Source organism: Cyprinus carpio, unplaced genomic scaffold, assembly GCF_018340385.1.
Source record: "Cyprinus carpio isolate SPL01 unplaced genomic scaffold, ASM1834038v1 S000006497, whole genome shotgun sequence".
In the NCBI taxonomy this organism is placed as follows: domain Eukaryota; kingdom Metazoa; phylum Chordata; class Actinopteri; order Cypriniformes; family Cyprinidae; genus Cyprinus; species Cyprinus carpio.
The window spans coordinates 280,746-308,052 of record NW_024879169.1 but is presented as its reverse complement, the minus strand read 5'-3'; the positions used below and the strand labels follow the sequence as shown (position 1 = coordinate 308,052).

The 27,307-nt window shown below is 36.9% G+C and overlaps 1 protein-coding gene and 1 long non-coding RNA gene across 5 annotated transcripts in view; one reads left to right on the top strand and one right to left on the bottom strand.

Annotated features, from left to right (window-relative positions):
* LOC109074846 (integrin alpha-X-like) overlaps positions 1 to 27,307 on the bottom strand; it is a 98,175-nt gene that overhangs the window by 63,715 nt on the left and 7,153 nt on the right. The gene's annotated exons all lie outside the window — the stretch shown is intronic.
* On the top strand, positions 19,882 to 20,540 carry LOC122143749. Its single transcript, XR_006159347.1, has 2 exons — positions 19,882 to 20,115; positions 20,366 to 20,540. It is a non-coding gene; the product is annotated as an uncharacterized LOC122143749 (long non-coding RNA).

The window sequence follows — 27,307 nt, the reverse complement described above, 5'->3', positions numbered from 1 at the left end:
CGAGCTAAAGTTTCTGTCAATGAAAAACTCTGCTCCTGCATGTATTGGCCTCTATCAAGAAAGTAATCGACTGAAAGGGAACATCTTGGTTACGTATTGTAACCCTCGTTCCCTGAAGGAGGGAACGGAGATGTCACGTCCCGTTGCCATAGCTGCTGGACCACCACTGAGCAGCCGAGTCACTGGTTCGGCTCCTCAGCAAAAACCCAAATATAACCTGCACCTGCTGCCTCCTTATACTCACACTGTGATCAGCGGCAGCTGGATGCAATAATTGCATGCCAATGTGCATTGGCTCGTTTAGTTTACACTCAAAGTGAATTGGTCTCTCTAAGTGAAATCCCAGTTCGTCTGTCATCCGACGTGACGTCTCCGTTCCCTCGTTCAGGGAACAAGGGTTCCAATATGTAACTGAGACGATTCTGATTCTTCCACTCAGCCTTCCTGCCCTGCATATGCGGAGTTGTTGGAGGTTAGGGAGTGGGCCACGGAAAGATTCAATCTACCATTAAAACAATAGTAAATAAGTAATTTTTGGTTGTTTAGACGAGTGTTTCCATTCTGGGCATAACAGTTAAACCTAAATTCTTATATTGGCATTCAAGCTGCCTGCTTTTCATCTTCATGGCCCTTAACTCAGGAGAAGATTTACTTAATGAAACAACACATTCTCTCCTAGGGGCTAATTCATCCAAAGCAGATGACAAAATAGAATTATAGTGATCAACAGTTTCAACAGCTGAGTGCTCTGAGATCAGGCAGGAGAAACTGTCAAAGTTAAGATTCGTGACATTTCTAAAACTAGAAATATCACACAGGCCACAGCGTTCCCAGTCAGCAGGATCAGCAATCCCAAAATGTTGTGCCCAAAACCACGAGAAACTCAACAGTAGAACTCCAGTGTCGATAAAACAGCATAAAAATATCAAATAATAAAATCTCTACTGTTTAAAAACAAACGAATTAGGTAATAAATTAAAATACGGACGGAGAAGCGGCAGCCAACATGCGCTAGCGTTCTCTCCACCGGAAGTCGACATTGTATTATCTCTTGTTGAGCCCTCTGATTAAGCTGCACTAAGGTCAGTTATATTTTGGTTGTTAGGCCTTCTCGGGCCTCCCTAATCCCTTATAAAAAACAAAAATATATGGGAATATACTGCAAGGTATAATGCACTTTATTACATGATGCATTTCCATACATGGGAAACTAGTGCTTATATTTTTCAATATACTGCAATGTATGCATTGACAATGTACGGCTATATATTGACACATATAAAAATATCTAGAAATGAAGACAGAAATGAAGACAAAATATTCCTAAAGTTATATAAAACAACTTATTATATTAAAATAAGTTGATTTTAAATTTCATGGCATCAACACATCTCAAAAGTAGTTGGGACAAGGCCATGTGTGGCATCCCCTCTTCTTTTTATAACAGTCTGCAAACGTCTGGGGACTGAGGAGACAAGTAGCTCAAGTTTAGGAATAGAAATGTTGTCCCATTCTTGTCTAATACAGGCTTCTAGTTGCTCAACTGTCTTAGGTCTTCTTTGTCACATCTTCCTCTTTATCATGCGCCAAATGTTTTCTATGGGTGAAAGATCTGTCCTTTCTGCAGAAGGGGTTGGAGTGAAGGCTGTCTCCCTCCACCCTTAAAGTCTACGTGGCTGCAATTGCTGCCAACCATGACCCCGTCGAAGGGAAGTCGGTGGGGAAGCATGACCTAATCATCAGGTTTCTTAGGGGGGCGAGAAGGTTAAATCCTCCATGGCCCCTCTCCACTCCTTCTTGGGACCTGTCTCTAGTGCTCAGAGCACTACAACAGGGCCCATTTGAGCCTTTGCAGACAGTCGAGCTAAAGTTTCTGTCAATGAAAACTCTGCTCCTGCATGTATTGGCCTCTATCAAGAAAGTAATCGACTGAAAGGGAACATCTTGGTTACGTATTGTAACCCTCGTTCCCTGAAGGAGGGAACGGAGATGTCACGTCCCGTTGCCATAGCTGCTGGACCACCACTGAGCAGCCGAGTCACTGGTTCGGCTCCTCAGCAAAAACCCAAATATAACCTGCACCTGCTGCCTCCTTATACTCACACTGTGATCAGCAGCAGCTGGATGCAATAATCGCATGCCAATGTGCATTGGCTCGTTTAGTTTACACTCAAAGTGAATTGGTCTCTCTAAGTGAAATCCCAGTTCGTCTGTCATCCGACGTGACGTCTCCGTTCCCTCGTTCAGGGAACAAGGGTTCCAATATGTACCTGAGACGATTCTGATTCTTCCACTCAGCCTTCCTGCCCTGCATATGCGGAGTTGTTGGAGGTTAGGGAGTGGGCCACGGAAAGATTCAATCTACCATTAAAACAATAGTAAATAAGTAATTTTTGGTTGTTTAGACGAGTGTTTCCATTCTGGGCATAACAGTTAAACCTAAATTCTTATATTGGCATTCAAGCTGCCTGCTTTTCATCTTCATGGCCCTTAACTCAGGAGAAGATTTACTTAATGAAACAACACATTCTCTCCTAGGGGCTAATTCATCCAAAGCAGATGACAAAATAGAATTATAGTGATCAACAGTTTCAACAGCTGAGTGCTCTGAGATCAGGCAGGAGAAACTGTCAAAGTTAAGATTCGTGACATTTCTAAAACTAATGACCCTTGTTTGAGTACCACTTAAATGTGGAACATTTAAATTAAAAGTGAGAAGCTTATGATCACTGATACACAAGTCACTACTATCTAGTTGATCAATGTCCACCCTAACAGAACATACCAGATCAAGTGTGTGACCTTTATTATGAGTGGGAAATTTCACGTGCTGAGTCATGTTAAAACAGTCTAATGCATCCATGAAATCAACTGTTAGATTACTATTAGAGTTATCCACATGAATATTAATGTCTCCAGTCACAATCATTGCTGGACAAACATCACTAAGAGATGTAAGTAGCTCTGTGAGTTCAGTAAAAAACAGAGGATTTGGTTTTGGAGGTCGATATATGAGCACAATAAGGACAGGTGAGAAAACGTTCACTTTAAAAGCAATGCACTCAAATGATGATACACAGGGAATGGTAATTTTCATGACAGATATATCAGCTCTGTAGATAACAGCGAGACCACCACCTTTACCTCTTAGACGTGGCCTCTCAATATATGTATATCCCGGTGGAGCACTCATATTTAAGTTTATAAGATCATTTGGCTGGTGCCAAGTCTCACAGATACAAAAGAAGTCCAGAGCATTGCTCAATATTATATCATGAAGTACAGCAGTCTTATTATTCAGTGAACGAAACTGGAGCTGTTTCAATTCGCATTTTCTGATGAGTCAGTTGCGGATAACACAAGTTTGCATGGCAAACGCCACATAGAGAACGCTTTTGTGTTTCGTCATCCTTGGATAGAGAGCATAAAACTTTAATGCCAGTCCAAGTAGTACGAACATTCCGCCGTGATCCTCTGTGTAAATATTTTGGCTGACGTAAAAGCCAACATGATTTCAAGGTCTTTTGAACACAGACATCGGGAAGTAAATAATGTTCCAATGAGAGAAGTTCAGCAAAAGAGTACCTTATCATGATGAAATCCAACTGTTGTTGAAGAACCCGCTCTCCACGAATCCCAGACAGGGTCAAAATAATGATGATGATGACAATGCAAAGCAAAGGAATCCGCATAATAGGAGCAGCAATATCCAAATTGAGTCACTTGAAATAGAATCCAGACGTGTTGTTATCACATCGCAGCATATAAATAGCTATCACACAGGCCACAGCGTTCCCAGTCAGCAGGATCAGCAATCCCAAAATGTTGTGCCCAAAACCACGAGAAACTCAACAGTAGAACTCCAGTGTCGATAAAACAGCATAAAAATATCAAATAATAAAATCTCTACTGTTTAAAAACAAACGAAATTAGGTAATAAATTAAAATACGGACGGAGAAGCGGCAGCCAACATGCGCTAGCGTTCTCTCCACCGGAAGTCGACATTGTATTATCTTGTTGAGCCCTCTGATTAAGCTGCACTAAGGTCAGTTATATTTGGTTGTTAGGCCTTCTCGGGCCTCCCTAATCCCTTATAAAAAACAAAAATATATGGGAATATACTGCAAGGTATAATGCACTTTATTACATGATGCATTTCCATACATGGGAAACTAGTGCTTATATTTTTCAATATACTGCAATGTATGCATTGACAATGTACGGCTATATATTGACACATATAAAAATATCTAGAAATGAAGACAGAAATGAAGACAAAATATTCCTAAAGTTATATAAAACAACTTATTATATTAAAATAAGTTGATTTTAAATTTCATGGCATCAACACATCTCAAAAAAGTTGGGACAAGGCCATGTGTGGCATCCCCTCTTCTTTTTATAACAGTCTGCAAACGTCTGGGGACTGAGGAGACAAGTTGCTCAAGTTTAGGAATAGAAATGTTGTCCCATTCTTGTCTAATACAGGCTTCTAGTTGCTCAACTGTCTTAGGTCTTCTTTGTCACATCTTCCTCTTTATCATGCGCCAAATGTTTTCTATGGGTGAAAGATCTGGACTGCAGGCTGGCCATTTCAGTACCCGGATACTTCTTCTATGCAGCCATGATGTTGTAATTGATGCAGTATGTGGTCTGGCATTGTTCATGTTGGAAAATGCAAGGTCTTCCCTGAAAGAGACGACGTCTGGATGGGAGCATATGTTGTTCTAGAACTTGGATATACCTTTCAGCATTGATGCTGCCTTCCCAGATATGTAAGCTGCCTTTGCCGCACGCACGCATGCAACCCCATACCATCAGAGATGCAGGCTTCTGAACTGAAAAAAAGTGGACATTCAACAGAGACTGCCTTGCTCTCAGTTGTTGAAGCCCTAAGACTGGCAAGAGCGGATTCCAAATCCACCAGATCCTTCTGTCAACCCTATTGGCAAAGGGCATCTCAGGAACCACACTTAAGTGGTTTGAGTCTTCCCTCTCAGATAGGTTCTTCAAGTTATCTTGGAGAGGTGAGGTGTCAAGGTCGCAACATCTACCTACTGGGGTGCCTCAGGGCTCAGTTCTTGGAACAGTTCTCTTCTCTGTCTACATGGCATCACTAGGTTCTGACATTTAGAAATATGGCTTTTCATATCACAGCTATGCTGATGACACTCAACTCTACCTCTCATTCCATCCTGATGATCCAACAATAGCTGCTCACATCACAGCTTCTTGCTGGATGAAGGACCATCACCTTCCAAACAACCTTGGCAAGACAGAACTGCTTGTGGTTCCATCAAACCTATCGTCTCATCACAATTTCACCATCCAGTTAGGCACATCAACCATAACTCCTTCAAAAACAGCCAAAAAACCTTGGAGTTATGATTGATGATCAGCTGACTTTCTCAGACCACATTGCTAAAACTGCCCGGTCATGCAGATTTGCTTTATTCAACATCAAGGAGATCAGGCCCTTTCTTTCAGAATATGCTTTACAACTCCTTGTTCAAGCTCTTGTTCTGTCCAGACTGGACAATTGCAATGCTCTCTTGGCAGTTCCAGCCAGTTCTATCAAACCTTTACAATTAATCCAGAATGTGGCAGCAAGATTAAATTTTAATCAACCAAAAATAATGCACATAACACCTCTGTTTATCAATTTGCACTGGCTACTAGCCGCTCACATAAAATTCAAGGCATTAATGTTTGCCAACAAACATTCTGGCATTGTATTCTTCTCTCCCAGGATCAGGAAACAGTCCTCCATAAAATGTGCTGCACGCTAAATATTTGGGTTGAACTGTTCTGGAACAGTGTTGAAAATACAACTTAACCACTGAGTTCTAGTCGTGTCCTCTTTTGGAAGGCCAAAGTAGTACTCCAAATAATGTTTAATTATAATTTTTATATCAGTAATCCCCAATCCCATTTCTACCCTTTAGCCCTTCCCCTTTCCAATCCAAAAGATAATCGAGACACCCTAACCCCTTCACGTGAACTTGCCAAACAGAGTGGTAGGGGTGTCTCGATTCTTTTTTGCTTGGAGGGGTAGGGGTAAGGGAAAGGGCCACACTTCAAATGAAGGGTTATGAATTATCTCAGCGTGAACCGGCTACAGCAGCATGGTAATGTTATTCAAAGAAATGTTTGCCAAAAATCGCTAAAGTTTGCTAACGTCATATCATTACAGACTGCACGATAGTGCCACAACATATATGTTCATGTCTTTTCAGGGCGATAACCACCATAGACACTGAAAGGGGCTAGTTCCCCCAATAACTAGTAATCGCTAAACCCTTTTCTCAAACATTGCCAAATTGAAAGAAAGCGAGAAGTTGCGTGTATGCGTGTCTGTGCGTCTGTCTTTACAATGAGTGATTTGACTACAAAAACAGTGATTTTATCCTCTCGTCCTGCCATTTTTTGGAATATATTTTACCTGCTGCTTGTTCGTCGTTAATGATGCAAGCTTGGCTCATAAACTGGATATCACCCTAGAACTACCAGATTGTATACGAAGAGATGAATCCTCCGGGGCATCGAGGAACAAGAAGAGGAAATGGGGAAAACGAGGAGGCGTCACACTACGCCTGAGGAAACAACGGCTTGCCCGGATTTATGACTGTAGTGTACATACACCTGAAGTCAAATGCTGCTTCAGCTGCCAACATTATTTTTGATGTGGTACAAAAACTTAACCTTGGCTCAGCCTGGGCTTGTTTAAAAACTATAACAAGCCTTCAGTATATACAGAATAGAAGCCAGGTTACACTGGAAGGGTTTAATTCAGATGCTGATTTTGCCAATGCACTTAATTGTTTTTCTAATAGTTTTGATATTTCTGATTTTAGTAATGAAATTCAGGAACTGAGTGATAAACTTAAGGATAATCAGCACTTTGAAATAGATCAAAATGATTTTGGAAAAAAATGGCGGACGGCTGTTGGAGTTAGACGTGTGTGTCTTGCTCCCGTCCCAGCGTGATATCTTTACCTATTTTCATAATCCCCACCTTGTTTTTTTTTTTTTTACTCCAATTTGTTTAGGAACATACTATGGTGTTTTCTTTATTTTATATCATGGCTTCTAAACAGTCAAAACAACATAAGAAGGATCGGAAACCAGAGGCTTCAGCGGACGAGGACACAGAACTTAGCATGGCGTCAATTGCTAAATTACTGGAACAGAACAGACAGGCCCTCTCATCAGACTTTAAAGCTGCTGTTTCATCACTGGAGGCTAAAATTGACTTGATTCAGTCCACTATTTCAGATCATAGTCACAGGATTTCCTCGCTTGAAACTAACACTAATGTAACAGATGAGCATTTACTTGCACTGGAGAAGACATGTTTGGTCCTATCGGAAAACAACGCAAAACTTAAATCCAAAGTTACCGACCTCGAATCACGCAGCCGCTGGAACAACATTAGAATAATAGGCTTACCAGAGTTGATTGAAGGGCCGCGTCCGTCCTCCTCCATTTCTCAATTGCTGTCAGATGTATTTGGTGAGGAAATTTTTCAGACTCCACCAGAAAATTACAGAGCCCACAGAACTCTTACAGCTAAGCCAGGGACAGGAGAGAAACCAAGAGCGGTCATCATCTGTCTTCATCGATTTCAACAGAAGGAGCTGATAATACGCGAAGCCAGGGCTAAGAGAGGGAACCTAAAATATCAGGGCAGTATTTGAGGATTACACACCAGAGGTTGCAGTGCAAAGAGCCCAGTTCTGACACGTCATGGCTGATCTCTATAAACTGGGAATGAGGCCTTCATTGCTCTTTCCAGTGAGACTTTTCATCAGAATGCAGGATGGAAATCTGAAATCTTTTACGTAGCTGACAGAGGCAGAGGACTTTGTATCATCGATCTGTGCTGGTTCTTCTTCTTAGAAGAACGCTACTGTTATACTGACTGAATCTAAAGTGGTGATATTTTTGATTACCATTTACATGTAAACAATTACTGTTCCTTGGACTGACGGAGATGTTTTCCTGCCGCTGAAAAATGTCGGTCCCCACAGGTCTGATGTCATGTTCTGTTCTGGTTATGAGATCATTTGCTAAATGGGGAGTTTAAATATACTGTACGGGGAGTTAAAATACATAGTATAGGAAGGCCTATGCCGTTTTCTATAGAGTATGTTTTGCTTGGATTATGTTGTGTTCTCGGGATTTGGGATTTTTTTCTTTTTACTTTTTTTAATTATTTATATATATATATATATATATATATATATATATATATATATATATATACACAGTTATATATACACATAGTTTTCTATATTGTGAATGACTAATAATACTATGCATCTGATGGGAATTCAATACTCGCTGCATCAGATGGGTGAGCCTTGCCGGTATTTGAAAGAGAAACATTTGTTCCGTCGTGAAACACTCTTGCAGCAACTGACCGGGAGTTCAGTTCTCTGAGCAATTTGGGTTGTCTAAAAGGGTGGATGTTATGAGGATTACTTTGCGTTATTGTTTAGCGAATCCGAAAAGATGCTTCCGATAACGAGTCAGAAAATCTTGGTGCGGCTTGCCTTTGAAAGTTAAAGGAACACTCCGACTTTTTGGGACTTTAGCTTATTCACAGTATCACCCAGAGTTAGATAAGTCCATACATACCTTTTTCATTTCTGTGCGTTCTGTAAGTGTTATTTGACGCACCCACCGCTAGCCTAGCTTAGCACAAAGACTGGATGTAAATGGATAATGGTAGCATAGTAATCCCAATAAGTGACAAAATAATGCAAACATTTTCCTATTTACATGTTGTGATCTGTATAGTCACAGCGTGTACAAATAACAAGACTATATGAGACAGAGACCATTTTTAATCGTATAAATACTGGGAACTATATTCTCACTAGGCGTAGGAGCACAGCTAACGTTACTTGGGCAGAGTGGCTACTTGGGCGGAGTGATTAGCGCAGCACACGAGACGCCCTGTTGATGGTTCCGTAAACAAAACAAACGTGACTAACTAGCTAGACGTGACTCGTGATCGTGGCTGACTTTGAGGAATTGTACTGTGTATCAAACCAAGATCCAGAACCATATAGTTTTGAGCCAGACTACACAGACAAGGAGTTACAAAGTGCTGTAGAACACTCATCTCATCCTGATTGATAATTATCACAGAAAATGTATAAAGAATTATTACAGGAATTGATATATTTGAAATGCAATTTATTACAGCTGACCAAATATATTCAACAGCATATAATACAGTAATGTTACAGTATGGCTAATGTTAGTCATCTCAAAACATATCGGAACACTTACTGCAGCAACAGGTGATCCAATTTGTCCTGTCTTTATTATCGCTGTATCCTTTAGCACACGTTTCATGGTCCGTGTGGCAACTTGCATTTTTTCAAAATAGTCGTCTACAGTAAAATGTTCAGAGCAAACAAAATACTTTTTTGGTTGGAATTCTATGAAACATCATAGTATTACCTGGTCTCCCCTGTTTATTGTCGCAGCTCTTTACAATACAGCGAACACCCATGATTGTACACTATAAATTTACTATCTAGTAATTGCTGACTCTATTACTCCAACTCTGAGCGAACTCTCTGCTCCTCACCACGGCGCATCAAAAATGCTCCCCTAATCACACCCCCCAATTAGCCACTCTGCCCAAGTAACGTTAGCTGTGCTCCTACGCCTAGTGAGAATATAGTTCCCAGTATTTATACGATTAAAAATGGTCTCTGTCTCATATAGCCTTGTTATTTGTACACGCTGTGACTATACAGATCACAACATGTAAATAGGAAAATGTTTGCATTATTTTGTCACTTATTGGGATTACTATGCTACCATTATCCATTTACATCCAGTCTTTGTGCTAAGCTAGGCTAGCGGTGGGTGCGTCAAATAACACTTACAGAATGCACAGAAATGAAAAAGGTATGTATGGACTTATCTAACTCTGAGGGGTACTGTGAATAAGCTAAAGTCCCAAAAAGTCGGAGTGTTCCTTTAAATGTACGGAAAAGTAGAATTTCCTGTGTCAGTGTACCCCAAATAGGTGCCATGAATCTGCATGCATGGGCATAGCCTTGAAAGCTGAGGTTATGTCGACTTTTGCCAGCCAAGTGCTAAGACCCATTTATTTAATTTATTTATTTATTTTTTATTTATTTATATATACTGTATATTGGTTGAAAGATCATTGTTCTATGGTTGAGAGAGGGGATTCATTAAGAGCAACTGAGGTGATTATGCTTGGAGCGGCGAATTATATGCAGCTGGTGGATCGATTGGGAGTTTCTTGTCGCAGAATTTTCAGAGTAGCCACTTCAATGGGCTAATGCAAAACTGAGAAGGCGGAGCTTCGAAAGGGCTGAACCCTTCTTTAATTCGTGCCATCTATGGGGGAAAGCTGAACAGATTATTTCATTGGAATGGCTGAACGTAATGGAAAAAATGGCAACATTTTGATGTCCACGCTCGAGGATATATGTTTGCTGTAGCATTTCTGTCGTAAAGAATTGTCTAATATTAAAGATTGTGTACATTTGAATAAAAAGTTTAGCCAAACAAGGATTTAGACTGCACAGTGACATGTAGAAACAATTGTTGGGACGTTGGTGCCCTTTGAAGGCTTTTGATAATGTGCATGTACATTATATTGTTTATAATATTATGATAAGTTGTTCAATAGGACAGTATCAGTAATTGCTTTTCATACTTCATTTAAACCAGTCACCACGGCCTCATTACTATTATATATGTATTTTAGGTAATTTAAAAGGCTATTGTTTAGTTTTTTTTTTTTAAACATAAAAATAAATTATAATTATCCGACTAATCGACAGAATAATCCACAGAAAACTCTGTTACCCAATTAATTGTTAGTAATGACCTTAAATGAAGGATCTAATTCCGCACTTGCCAGGATTTGGGCCCGGATGTTGTGAACCATGGAGGTGGCTCCGAGGCAACAGCATTTGGTGGAACGGCATTGATTTTGCTATAAAAGAGAATATTGAGATTTTAAATGAAGTAGAGAGCTGAGAGGGAGAGGAGCGGGGGCCACGCTTGCTTCAGCTGCAGGCCACGGGAAAGGGTGGTTTGTGACATTTTGAAGGGAAATGCTGAAATGCCTGCAGTGTTCCCACTTTAGCCATTTGTTGTTTAGATTTAGCAGTTTCTTAAACTAACCTATCAACTTGGTTTCCCAAAGCAAAAACTGCTACTGCTGCGGTAGTAGAGAAAGACAGGCAAGGCTCCTGTGGGAGCAGACACTGCAGCGGAAAACAATAGGGGAAAAACACTCCTGTGGGAGCGAGAACTACAGCGTTTTTTTGTTTTTGTTTTTTTTTTGCCAACTTTAAGGTTATAGGTTTAAAAAGACATGCATTTCCTCTTAATCACGCAAAGGAGAAAGTATTGAAAAAACTAGCCGATGCGCACGTTGGCTAGATTTGGAGAGAGGATCCTAGTAATACTCATGTCACATGTGAATTAGGTTGCAATTGTTGATTGTTTCTTTGTGGTAAACCTTATGTGCCTATAATCGATAGTCATTTAGGTACATAGTTGAATAATTTTCTCACAAATCAATCTTTTCCATCCATTTATCTAAATGAAGTGTAATTTAAAATACAGGAAAATACTCACGAAATTAAGAAAATCATAGAAATTTCGTGTATTCTACGCTGTTTGCGACGTGGCTAAAAAATAAATAAGATCAAGATCCTTGTGTCACGACATCGTTTAACAACTTTCAGCCACCAACGACACCTTTTAGCGACTTTACCTAAAACTGTATTTACAACACGGCCTGTGGCGCTAGCGCAAGAGCTTGAGGCCCGGCTGCATGATGACGCTGCGGCCAGAAGAGCCACGGTAAAAGGTTGAGTCGAAGCGGAAAGCCAGTGAGGCTTGCTGCAGTGAGATTGGGGGCACTGCCCAGGCTCGTTGGAAGCCTGCCGATGCAAGCCCGTGCTTAAGGAGAGCCGGGTTTTGTGCACCGCGGGGCAATGGAGGTGTCGAGCGAGGTGAGTTCGAGGCCTTGCGAGTTTTGCTCGATATATTGGCTGCCCTGTTGTTGTTGATTTAGGAGTGAGGTTTGGCGGATTGCTGGGAGACTAATAACTTAGATCATACAAATCCGCTTTGTTTACCATCGCGAGGTCGAAGCGTCAGAATTAATTGCCGTTTGCCTCAGGATTAAATGCGGTCAACTTCCCGATTGGAGGAATTGTAGGCACAACCGAAAGATAAAAGGATGCCGGGGAAAAAATTGGAAGTGACGCCGGTAGAGGCGAAGTTAAGCCTCGGCTTCGTGGGGAGTGTGTAGCTGGTCAAGCAGAGCAGCAGCCGCAATGGAGCACGGAGCTCGGCGGTGGTGTCTGGCAGAGAAGGTGCAATCCTGGGCCCGGCAGATTGGCCGGAGAACTGAAAAATCCCCATTATAGACCTAGACTTCTAAATGGGAGAAGCTGAGTCTGCCATATGATGGCAAAAGGTGCAAGCCGAATGCTGATAAACCGTCAATGGATAGAGGTAAGTCAGTGGTATTTATACTGTGGTATTGATTACGTGATTGTGGTCCACCGGTGTTGGTTGGGCTAATTATCTGATGCGCTCCTCGCGAACCTTGTTAATAAAACATCATTTAAAAAATTAGACAGCACAGTACGGCCATTCCTTTGGGGAAATAAACCACCACGACCAAATCTTTTCTTCAACTTCCCAAGTCAAAAAAGTGGCCTGTCTCTTCCAAATTTCCAGCACTATTTTTGGGCATGTAATATTAGTAAGATTTCTTAGTGGAATAACCCCCACTTACCCAAAGATTATACACCCTGGGTTCATGCCGAAACTTCTTCAACTAAATATTATTTACGTTCTGTTATCACTTCTCAGCTTACGTTAGTAATCAGCAAAACTACTTCCAATCCAGTCGTTTCAAATTCACTTAGAATTTGGATTCAGTTTAGAAAATGTTTTGGATTACTAAGAGCGTCTATACATATGCCTATTTTGAAAAACCATGCTTTCTCACCATCTCGTTTGGAATCTGCATACCGTATATGGGCATGTAATGGTATACACTCAGTCAAGTACCTGTATGAAGAGAGTGTGTTTACATCCTTTTCTTCCCTATCTGCCAGGTTTGACCTACCCAATAGTCACCTATTTTGTTTTTTCAGACAAGACACTTTGTGCAGAAACTGTTCCCTCACTTCCCAAATCTTCCTCCAGAATATGCACTAGACAGCTTTTTTGATCTGAAACCCAATGATTAACATCTTATCATTTATAACTTAATTAATACTTTGATACCTGATCTTTCAAAGCATTTCAAAGAGATTTGGGAATAGGACCTCTCTTTCAGATGAGCAGTGGTCATACATCTTATATCGAGTGCACTCATCATCAGTCAGTCTGCGCCCAGGCATGGTTTGATACAATGCAAGGTACTTTACAGAGCTCACTTGACAAATGCACAATTATCAAATTTTTTTCCAGACAAAAATGTTGCTTGCAACCGTTGTAAACAAGTTCCAGCAGATCATGGGCACATGTTCTGGTCATGCCCTTGATTAGTAACCTTTTGGTCCAATGTGTTTGACACACTGGGAAAAGCACTTCCCAGCTAACAGGGAACATTCCCATAACTTTCACTAACATTATGTAAAAGTTATGTAAATGTTAGAAAAAAACATTCCCAAAATAATGTTTCTGGAACAGTCTTATAATGTTTTCATAGTTAAAATACATTGTCATAACGTTGAGGGAAAACGTTCTCATAACAACGTTCTTGTAACATCTTTATGATGTTATTTTTAATTGACTGATGTTCTCATAATGTTGAGGGAAAACGTTCCCATAACAACGTTCTTGTAACGTCTTTATGATGTTTTTTTACTTGATTGATGTTTTCATAATGTTGAGCGAAACATTCTCATAACAACGTTCTTGTAACGTCTTTATGATGTTATCTTTACTTGATTGATGTTTTCATAATGTTGAGCGAAAACGTTCTCATAACAACATTCTTTTTATGTCTTTATGATGTTTGTTTTAATTGACTGATGTTCTCATACTGTTGAGGGAAAACGTTCCCATAACAACGTTCTTGTAACGTCTTTATGATGTTTTTTTTACTTGATTGATGTTTTCATAATGTTGAGCGAAAAGGTTCTCATAACAACATTCTTTTTATGTCTTTATGATGTTTGTTTTAATTGACTGATGTTCTCATACTGTTGAGGGAAAATGTTCCCATAACAACGTTCTTGTAACGTCTTTATGTTTTTTTTTACTTGATTGATGTTTTCATAATGTTGAGTGAAAACGTTCTCATAACAACGGTCTTGTAACGTCTTTATGTTTTTTTTACTTGATTGATGTTTTCATAATGTTGAGCGAAAACGTTCTCACAACAACGTTCTTGTAACGTCTTTATGATGTTATTTTTACTTGATTGATGTTTTCATAATGTTGAGCGAAAACGTTCTCATAACAACGTTCTTGTAATGTCTTTATGATGTTATTTTTACTTGATTGATGTTTTCATAATGTTGAGCGAAAACGTTCTCATAAAGACGTTACAAGAACGTTGTTATGATGTTTTTTTTACTTGATTGATGTTTTCATAATGTTGAGCGAAAACGTTCTCATAACAACATTCTTGTAACGTCTTTATGATGTTATTTTTACTTGACTGATGTTCTCATAATGTTGAAGGAAAACGTTCTCATAACAATGTTCTTGTAACGTCTTTATGATGTTATTTTTACTTGACTGATGTTCTCATAATGTTGAAGGAAAACGTTCTCATAACAACATTCTTGTAACGTCTTTATGATGTTATTTTTACTTGACTGATGTTCTCATAATGTTGAGCGAAAACGTTCCCATAACAACGTTCTTGTAACGTCTTTATGATGTTATTTTTAATTGACTGATGTTCTCATAACAACATTCTTGTAACATGTTTTATAGTGTTATTTCATAATGTCGAACAAAATACATTCTTAAAACATCATTATTGGAATGCCTTCATTTTAGTAGTGATGGGAACAGAAATTACGAGTGTGACCAGTCCCAGACAGCATGTAGTAATCGGCCCGAGCTCAGTTGGCCCTCGGCTCAGACTCGGCATCGGCGAGTGCCCAGCTAACAAAAATGAGTTGTCAGAACGTTTTACTAACATTTCCCTTAAGTTATGAAAACGTTATTTCAGAATGTTTTGTACACGTTGAGAGCGGCAAGTTTTTTTTAATGTATTGAGAACATCTTTTTGTGGGGTTTCTGCGAACGTTACAGGAACATTGTTATGAGAACGTTTTCCTTCAACATTATGAGAACATCAGTCAATTAAAAATAACATCATAAAGACGTTACAAGAACGTTGTTATGAGAACATCAGTCAAGTACAAAAAAACCCCATAAAGACGTTACAAGAACGTTGTTATGAGAACGCCATACAATGCGATACAATGTAAAAACAACAAAAAAAAAAAAAGTTTAATAGGACAGAAACGTTCTCTAATATTCATAACAATATCAAAATCTATATTTATGTAACACAGCAGGGTCATTCTTATATACTTTTGCTTGTATGTATTTTGAACGCGCTTCATTGCGTGCTCACGTGTATCACCTTCACTCGTGCAGCGTGGACGGAGTCTCGTACTGTGCGCCATGTTTTGGGCAGTTTTGGATGCTCAGTGGTATTTAATACTGTGGTATTGATTACGTGATTGTGGTCCACCGGTGGTGGTTGGGCTAATTATCTGATGCGCTCCTCGCGAACCTTGTTAATAAAACATCATTTAAAAAATTAGACAGCACAGTACGGCCATTCCTTTGGGGAAATAAACCACCACGACCAAATCTTTTCTTCAACTTCCCAAGTCAAAAAGTGGCCTGTCTCTTCCAAATTTCCAGCACTATTTTTGGGCATGTAATATTAGTAAGATTTCTTAGTGGAATAACCCCCACTTACCCAAAGATTATACACCCTGGGTTCATGCCGAAACTTCTTCAACTAAATATGATTTACGTTCTGTTATCACTTCTCAGCTTACGTTAGTAATCAGCAAAACTACTTCCAATCCAGTCGTTTCAAATTCACTTAGAATTGGATTCAGTTTAGAAAATGTTTTGGATTACTAAGAGCGTCTATACATATGCCTATTTTGAAAAACCATGCTTTCTCACCATCTCGTTTGGAATCTGCATACCGTATATGGGCATGTAATGGTATACACTCAGTCAAGTACCTGTATGAAGAGAGTGTGTTTACATCCTTTTCTTCCCTATCTGCCAGGTTTGACCTACCCAATAGTAACCTATTTCGTTTTTTTCAGACAAGACACTTGCAGAAACTGTTCCCTCACTTCCCAAATCTTCCTCCAGAATATGCACTAGACAGCTTTTTTGATCTGAAACCCAATGATTAACATCTTATCATTTATAACTTAATTAATACTTTGATACCTGATCTTTCAAAGCATTTCAAAGAGATTTGGGAATAGGACCTCTCTTTCAGATGAGCAGTGGTCATACATCTTATATCGAGTGCACTCATCATCAGTCTGCGCCAGGCATGGTTTGATACAATGCAAGGTACTTTACAGAGCTCACTTGACAAATGCACAATTATCAAATTTTTTTCCAGACAAAAATGTTGCTTGCAACCGTTGTAAACAAGTTCCAGCAGATCATGGGCACATGTTCTGGTCATGCCCTTGATTAGTAACCTTTTGGTCCAATGTGTTTGACACACTGGGAAAAGCACTTCCCAGCTAACAGGGAACATTCCCATAACTTTCACTAACATTATGTAAAAGTTATGTAAATGTTAGAAAAAAACGTTCCTGACATAATGTTTCTGGAACAGTCTTATAATGTTTTCATAGTTAAAATACATTGTAGTAACGTTGAGGATAAAACGTTCTCATAACAACGTTCTTGTAACATCTTTATGATGTTATTTTTAATTGACTGATGTTCTCATAATGTTGAGGGAAAACGTTCCCATAACAACGTTCTTGTAACGTCTTTATGATGTTTTTTTACTTGATTGATGTTTTCATAATGTTGAGCGAAAACATTCTCATAACAACGTTCTTGTAACGTCTTTATGATGTTATCTTTACTTGATTGATGTTTTCATAATGTTGAGCGAAAACGTTCTCATAACAACATTCTTTTTATGTCTTTATGATGTTTGTTTTAATTGACTGATGTTCTCATACTGTTGAGGGAAAACGTTCCCATAACAACGTTCTTGTAACGTCTTTATGATGTTTTTTTTTACTTGATTGATGTTTTCATAATGTTGAGCGAAAAGGGTTCTCATAACAACATTCTTTTTATGTCTTTATGATGTTTGTTTTAATTGACTGATGTTCTCATACTGTTGAGGAAAAGGTTCCCATAACAACGTTCTTCTAACGTCTTTATGTTTTTTTTTTACTTGATTGATGTTTTCATAATGTTGAGTGAAAACGTTCTCATAACAACGGTCTTGTAACGTCTTTATGTTTTTTTTTACTTGATTGATGTTTCATAATGTTGAGCGAAAACGTTCTCACAACAACGTTCTTGTAACATCTTTATGATGTTATTTTTACTTGATTGATGTTTTCATAATGTTGAGCGAAAACCGTTCTCATAACAACGTTCTTGTAATGTCTTTATGATGTTATTTTTACTTGATTGATGTTTTCATAATGTTGAGCGAAAACGTTCTCATAAAGACGTTACAAGAACGTTGTTATGATGTTTTTTTTACTTGATTGATGTTTTCATAATGTTGAGCGAAAACGTTCTCATAACAACATTCTTGTAACGTCTTTATGATGTTATTTTTACTTGACTGATGTTCTCATAATGTTGAAGGAAAAACGTTCTCATAACAATGTTCTTGTAACGTCTTTATGATGTTATTTTTACTTGACTGATGTTCTCATAATGTTGAAGGAAAACGTTCTCATAACAACATTCTTGTAACGTCTTTATGATGTTATTTTTACTTTGACTGATGTTCTCATAATGTTGAGCGAAAACGTTCCCATAACAACGTTCTTGTAACATCTTTATGATGTTATTTTTAATTGACTGATGTTCTCATAACAACATTCTTGTAATGTGTTTATAGTGTTATTTCATAATGTCGAACAAATACATTCTTAAAACATCATTATTGGAATGCCTTCATTTTAGTAGTGATGGGAACAGAAATTACGAGTGTGACCAGTCCCAGACAGCATGTAGTAATCGGCCCGAGCTCAGTTGGCCCTCGGCTCAGACTCGGCATCGGCGAGTGTGCCCAGCTAACAAAAATGAGTTGTCAGAACGTTTTACTAACATTTCCCTTAAGTTATGAAAACGTTATTTCAGAATGTTTTGTACACGTTGAGAGCGGCAAGTTTTTTTTAATGTATTGAGAACATTTTTTGTGGGGTTTCTGCGAACGTTACAGGAACATTGTTATGAGAACGTTTTCCTTCAACATTATGAGAACATCAGTCAATTAAAAATAACATCATAAATACGTTACAAGAACGTTGTTATGAGAACATCAGTCAAGTACAGAAAAACACCATAAAGACGTTACAAGAACATTGTTATGAGAACGCAATACAATGCGATACAATGTAAAAACAAAAAAGTGCTTAATAGGACAGAACGTTCTCTAATATTCATAACAATATCAAATCTATATTTATGTAACACAGCAGGTCATTCTTATATACTTTTGCTTGTATGTATTTTGAACGCGCTTCATTGCGTGCTCACGTGTATCACCTTCACTCGTGCAGCGTGGACGGAGTCTCGTACCTGTGCGCCATGTTTGGGCAGTTTGGATGCAAACAAAACAATGGATTATTTACCAAGATATATGGATGTATGAACTCATTTCGATAAAACACTTCTGGTAAGCATCGTTGAGCATTTCTTTTTAGTCTTTTACTAGCGCAGGCGTTCATAAGCTCATAAATGAACTCGCAAACCTTCACCTCACGTGTGAGACTGCAGCGAACACGGCTTTGTGCGAAACCTAAGTAAAAAAATTTATAAAATAAACGATATAGTTTTCATTTTTGATCAAACTGTTGTGTTGGTCTACTCTAGAGTTTTTACTCTGCAGAAAACTGACGAGCAACCCAACCCACCAACAGACGAGGAAGATGAGGATGATAATCACAGTGCTCCAGCATATACAAAGAGAAAGGTTTGTTAGTATTTTTACCTTCCACATTCTTATTTTTGTTAATGCAGTTGCAATAAGAAAACTTATTTTTTCCCCCATATTTCTTAAAGTATGTAAGAGTGAAGATTTGTTTAAGTGGGTTGTTGTTTTCAAATAACCTCAACTAAATGCATTAGCTAGTTTCAGCTATTTTTATGTTGAGAATGTCCTGTAGTCATTTATGCATCAGTTTGTCTGAGATCATCTCTGTCCTGCTTTTACAGATGCTAAATATAAGCAGACTATACATGTACAGATGCTCATCTCTGCCAAAACTCACGTGACTACAACGCAAACACAGCATCACAGTTCATGCTTCTTCACTCAGGATGTAAAGACACACAGGAGTAACTGATTATTTCTCTTAACATGCTACAGATTTCTTTTAATATTTCTATGTTTTGTAGTAACCAACAGAAGCTGAAGGAATGGCAGACATTACTCAGACACCTGTGAACACTGAGCAGTGGTTGGAGTCCAAGACAGTGAAATCATCTTTATTATACTTCTGACTGAACTAGCAAGGTGCTTTGGGGACCATGAGAAAGTAAGTAGTAAAATGTTTGCATTGACCATTTCACCGTGTTATTTTTTTGTAGTAACTGCAGGGAATATTAATTGAAGATACCTGATCAAAAGCAAGCTTTGGATCTACTGAATGTGTATTTTTCAAGCATTTTATTGCAGGGTTCACTGTTATTTTTCTGCATAGCGATGACTCGTGAAAAGTGTTTATTAATTTACTTCAATGTATAGTTAACCAGAATTCTGTCTTTTACGTTTTACCAAACCTCTTACTTTTGTTTCTCTGCAGAACTCAAAAGAAGATACTTTGAAGAATGCTGGTAATCAAACCCAACAAGTTTGTCAGGTACGGACAGTACGAAGGGGACAAAATGATTTTCATATTTTGGGTTAACTCTCTTTTAATTAGCATGCTACACACTAAATATTAATCATGCTGGGCACAGCCACTTATTGTGCTGTCACTGCAGTTGGTGCTGTAAATAGTCTGTCAAATAATAGGTACATTGCTACAACATACATTTAATGTAGTTCACAATGATGCATTACATGACACCTTTACTAATAGATACTTGTATATTATTTGCTCTTTACAGGTGCAGAAATAAAAGCTCCCAAACAAAGATGTCATCGGATTAAGATGTGGAAAGACATGTTCCACCACAACAACCATAAATCCTGAGTAATTTGAAAATGGGCAACAACCGAGGAAAAGTACCCATTGTTTTAGTCAGAAATGATTCATGGTAATAGTAATAGTAAATGATTAGATAAATAAAAAGTACAAAATGGTTTTAATTTTAAAACTCTGCCATTTACTAATGAGTTATTCAAAACACCAAGTTTTGGTGTATCTTTACAATACGGTATCATTAGTAAACATTAGTAAATGTTGAAATTAACATTAAATAACGAGCAATACATTTGTTACAATTTGCATTAATCTTTGATACGGTTAAAAAACAACAACTGTTCTTTGTTAGTTCATGTTAGCTCTGATCCATTAAATAATGTCAACAGGCACAACTTTTGTTCTTAATGTATTAGTAAATGTTAAAATTAACTAGGTTAATACATTAACTACAGTTAACTAAGGTTAATGTTAATTATTTGTCATGTTAGTTCATGTTGGGTAGGTAACTTAATGCTACAAATGAAACCTTATTGTAAATTGTGAAGTATCACCTGTGTTTATTGTTTATACGTGTTAAATTATTTATACGTAAGTATAAATAAATGTAAGGGTAATTTAGTTAAATGTTATGTTTTTGATATTTATATAAACTTTCTGTATAACTTTTTGTTTTTTGTCTTCTTTTTTTGCTGTAATTGCATAGTTTTGTAAATAAATTGTTCTCATGCCAACTTAATCCAGTGAGTTCTTTACTTTTAAATGCATTTATCATAATGACATGCGTTAGGGTTAGCGGTAAGTAAACATTTTGGCAGCATATTAATTTTAAATGAAAGATTAGTGAACAGTAAAGAAGATATTAAAAATGAATTCGGCCCACGCCCGGGGCGCTGTACACTTCAGTATCGTGCCGATTCCGGCACGGATGTGGCAGTGTCGGTTTTCAAGATGATAGAATGGAATGTTTCTATAATGGTCACATAAACCAAGAAAAAAACGTTCCTAATACATTAAAAAAATGCACATTTCAAACATTTAACGAACATTCACTAATAACATTTTCATAACGTTTTCAAGATGATAGAATGGAATGTTTCTATAACGTTCACATAAACCAAGAAAAAATGTTCCTAATACATTAAAAAAATGCACATTGCAAACATTTAACGAACATTAACTAATAACATTTTCATAACGTTTTCAAGATGATAGAATGGAATGTTTCTATAATGGTCACATAAACCAAGAAAAAACGTTCCTAATACATTAAAAAAATGCAAATTTCAAACATTTAACGAACATTCACTAATAACATTTTCATAACGTTTTCAAGATGATAGAATGGAATGTTTCTATAACGTTCACATAAACCAAGAAAAAATGTTCCTAATACATTAAAAAAATGCACATTGCAAACATTTAACGAACATTAACTAATAACATTTTCATAACGTTTTCAAGATGATAGAATGGAATGTTTCTATAACGTTCACATAAACCAAGAAAAAACGTTCCTAATACATTAAAAAAATGCACATTTCAAACATTTAACGAACATTCACTAATGACATTTTCATAACGTTTTCAAGATGATAGAATGGAATGTTTCTATAACGTTCACATAAACCAAGAAAAAACGTTCCTAATACATTAAAAAAATGCACATTGCAAACATTTAACGAACATTAACTAATAACATTTTCATAACGTTTTCAAGATTATAGAATGGAATGTTTCTATAACGTTCACACAAACCCAGAAAAAACGTTCCTAATACATTAAGAAAATTCACATTTCAAACATTTAACGAACATTCACATAACATTTTCATAACGTTTTCAAGATGATAGAATGGAATGTTTCTATAATGTTCACATAAACCTAGAAAAAACTTTCCTAATACATAAAAAAATGCTAATTTTTAACATTTAAAGAACATTCAGTAATGAAGTTTTCGTTATGTTTTTAAAATGGTAGGATGGAATGTTCCTGTAATGTTCGCAGAAACCCCACAAAAAATGTTCTCAATACATTAAAAAAACTTGCCGTTCTCAACGTGTACAAAACATTCTGAAATAACGTTTTCATAACTTAAGGGAAATGTTAGTAAAACGTTCTGACAACTCATTTTTGTTAGATGGGTTAATGTTGAACTGAGTCCCAATCCATTGACAGCTGTTTTTGGTATTCTACCATACACCACTTACTCTAGTCCCATTGCTCAAGTGGTTGCTTTTACCACTCTGATAGCTAGAAGGAACATTCTCCTTAAATGGAGATGTGCCACTTCCCCTACTCACAATAGATGGATATAAGACATATTTTTTTTAACATGAAATTGGAGAAATTAAGGTTTATGCTTCAAGGTTCCTTTAAAGCCTTCAGTAGTACCTGGAATCCCTTCTTGAACTTCATTAAAGGCCTGCTTTGTCCCTCTGATACAGATTCGGATAATACTTAATAAATCAAAAACATAAAACAACTCATAATTATAATTACTACAAAATATTATGTTTATATATATGTTTTTTTTTTCTTCCTCCCTGGGTAGGGATGGTTAAGGTTTGGGGTTTGATACAGTAAAGAAATTTTGTTCTATATTGATCAGTTTGATGTAAGTTTATTTTACGCTGTCCTGACAAAATGCCAATAAAAAAGATTGGAAATAAAATGATGTTGAAAAGGCTTTCCTGTCAATACGGGTGATCAAAAGCTATGGACCTGATAATATCTGTGGACGTTTGCTTAAATTCTGTGTAAAAGAGTTGAGTCCTGTTTTTACCTATATTTTTTTCATATGTCATTTTAGTCTTTACAGGTACAGCATGTACCTAAGGTGTGGAAAGATGCTCTGGTAGTCCCGGTTCCCAAGTCCAGTAGTCCCAATACCCTTAATGATTTTAGACCAGTTGCGCTTAAATCAATTTTAATTAAAACCCTTGAAAAACTGGTAAGGGAAGAAATTCTAAGGAAAACTGAACATACACTTAACCCTATGCAATTTGCTTATAGGCCACATAGAGGAGTAGAGGACGCTACAGTTACGTTGTTGAATTTACTTGCTAAACACTTGGAGAGTAATGGGTCTCATGCTAGACTTTTATTCGTTTTGTTCATTTTTCATCTGCTTTTAACACAATCCAACCCCATGTTCTAATCAATAGGCTTATAGAACAGTTTACATTGAGTAACAACATTGTGGGCTGGATTCTTGATATCTTAACTAATAGGCCACAGAGAATAAGGGTAAATGGAACCATATCTGACCAAGTTTGTTCCTCTACGGGCTCCCCACAAGGATGTGTGCTTTCACCTCTGTTATTTATTCTCTACGCAAATATGTGTCAGAGTAAGTGGGAAAACAGGACCATCTTAAAATATGCAGAGGACACTGTTATTGTGCACTATCCAAAAAGCGTCTATGCTAACGTTAGCCAAATGTTAATTGAAGTATAACTCTTGAATGTAATGAGATATCTTCACCACTCTGTACACATATGTAGGACCTCAATCTTTGGTCAAATAAAAAAAATCGCAGCTCTGCCAATTAGTGGCGCTATAAGACAGAAAAAAAAAAACATAAATTCAGCTATAACTAGGCAACCATTGGTCCGATTGGCTTGAAAATTGGTATGCAATGTCTTGGTTCAAAGTGGCACAATTGTCTATGTGGACATTTGCATATTTTAAAAAACATGGCCGCCATTGGCCAAACAAATTTAAGAACCTATCAAACAAGGTTAACGGAGGTTGATCAGAACAAATCTCTGTGGGCATGTTTGACTCATGGCCCTAAAGGTCTGTAAGAATTTTAAAATAAATCGGCCACTAGTTGTAGCCACGAGTTTTATGGCTCTGTAATCACGTGGTGTTTCACACATCCACACAATATGCATATCATTTGATAGACCTCCTCATAATGCACAACTTTGCCTAAAGAACCAATGCTGTCAATCAAATTGTTCATTAATAATTCACAAATATGTTAAAAACCTACTTTTGCGAACTAGTCCTAGGTTTTTTGCCCCACCGGAACCAAACCACTGCAGTAATATTCTCTGGACTCTCTAGATCAATAATTATCAACAAATGTCGAATTTTGTCCTTTTTCTATCATTTATTAAAGGGGTGTGGCCCAATAAACCCAAAAGCCTATAAAACCTCAAAACTTTACTAAACTTGGTGAAAACATATCTCAGATGACTCTTAACAAGTGTGCAAAGTTTAATGAAGATCGGACAATAGGTGGCGCAAAAACAGTAAAAAAAAGGCCTCCAAAATACAATATTTCTATATAAAATGACCCTTAAATTGTAAAACATGTTAATATATTTACACAAACACTAGATCTTCATATCATACAATACATATCCTTATTCTGAGCAACTTTGCCTCTGGGACTAATGCTGTCAATCAAATTGTTCATTAAATATTCACAAATATGTTAAAAATCTATTTTTGCGAACTAGTCCTAGGTTTTTCACTCAATCTCGATCAAACTACTGCAGAGCAATTCTCTGGACTCTCTGGATCAATAATTATCAAAAAAAAAAAAAAAAAAAAAAGAATTTTGTCCTTTGGTTAACTATAACAGGGACTCAGGGACCAATGCTGTCAATCAAACTGTTAATTTTAAAAACCTACTTTTGTGAACTAGTCATCGTTTTTTAACTCAAAATCAATCAAATCAGTGCAGTACTATTCTCTAGACTCTCTAGGTCAATAATTATCAATAATAATAATAATAATAATAATAATAATAATAATTGCATTTGGACAACTATAAACTGGTCATTTTATATGTTCTTTACATTGTGTACCAAAAGGCCTAAAATCATAAAAGAAATCCCACAATGTTTCTCAAAACTGTAAAATGATGCAGAATTTCATTCTAAAAAAGCATGCAAAATTTAAGAGAGATTAGGCAAAAAATAACACTATAATAGCTATAAAGGTTAAACATAGTGTTGTATGAGAAATTGCATTTATAACCACTATATGGCAGCAGAAGACCACTAATGGGCTCATCAAATGCACTAAAACAGTAGTGCTCATAGATTTGATGGATTCATGCTTAGACATTATAAAATCACTATTATAACATTTAAAATCACATTTAGTCATAGTTTACCATATTGTTCATACAGACATATTAATTTTTATAATTATGCCAGATTATGATTACAGTGAAACCTAAAAATGACATATAAACTCCTAAAAAGAGAAGACTTGCAGTAAGTTTTCTGTCACCTATCATTTATTTCAAATTTCTATATCTGCAACAAATTTTGTGTGAATGTATGTCTGTGTTTGTCTGTGCGTGTCTGTGTTTGCAAGCATGCTTATTGAGTTTTAATATACTAGTTTAATCATTTCATTTCAGTGTGTCTGTGTCTGTAAGCCTATTCTCCATACTGGATGAGTTTTACTGTCAGCCATACATCCAGGTTTGCCTAGACCCTAAAAGCATTCCACCTTAAATGCCTTAATGTGATTGAACCTCAGTAATCAATGCTTGCAGCTATACATTTTTTATAATTATAATAATTATTATTATTATTATTATTATTAATATATATATATATATATATATATATATATATATATATATATATATATATATAGTGATGCTGGGAACCTTAAAGCTCTTTTATCACATATGTTGTTTAATGTTTGTGGTGTCTGTAAAATGTGGAAGATGTGAGAACTCATAACACTGCATACCTAAAAAAAAGTAAAAAATAAAAAATAAAAAAATAAACCTGAACCTGAAGTCTCGAGCGATATGTCAATAAAAAAAAATAATATATTTGAACTACTGTATACTTAGTATTAAATAATGTGTTTTAAATATATTACTTTTTAAATATGGTTTGTAATAAAAAATATGACAGCAAATACCATTAACTGAATGTTACAGAAGTAATGAACGGCATACATATTATTAACAACTAATTAGTACCCAACTTACTTGCTCTTCCGTTTCCCTATGCCTCTCTGTAGCTGCACTGCTCCACTACATTGTCTGTGTCTTAAATTTGGCTCACTGCATTTCTTGTATCCTTTCCTAACGAGCGATTTTTTTATATAAACAGATGCATATGAAAAATAAAGTGATCATCAGCAATTGACAGCATATAAATGAAACTGCATAATGTTACAGAGTAAAATGTTGATCCAGGAAGTGGTATATGTCTGTGCAACCTTTGGAGGTGTTGATGGAAGTGATTTACTGGATTTATGCTTTGATAATCGTACTCAATATTATCCAGATGTAGTTTTTGATAAAAATTTGATTTTCTCACATTTTTGCTCAAAATTATACATTTTAATGAAACCTACCTATATTCAAGTGTTGATAAAAAAAGAATGCTTTAAGCTAGAATAAAACATTTATTTTTTTTGTTTTGTTTAAAAGTAGAGGCTCTGATCTTTATTTTGGTGTATTGCATATTCAAATATGCATACAGTAAACTATACTGGAGGACATAAAATTTTTGTGAAAATCATCAAAATCGCTGGCAGTGGCTGGCAACTATTTTCAAAAAGGCTGGTGGGGAAATAATTAATACACAGGCACGTGGCCATATCTCCTTGAAGGAATCATTTTTACTTATGATTCTAAGCCAAGTTTTTTATTCCTTAGCCCCTAGCAGGGTAAGTTCCTTTAAGGCATACAGCTCAGGCTATTTAGCTGAAGGGTATTACATCACTGGCTGCCACTAAAAAGAGGCTGTCTTGAAAGAGAACGTCTCAGGTTATGCATGTAACCATGGTTCTTTGAGAGTGAACGAGACATTGCGTCCCCTCACCATGCCTCTGGTATGCTTGCTTCATCTCCTTCAGATGAAGAAGTAGAGGATGTGCTCTGGTGGCGTCCTTTTATACTATGGTCAAACCGGTA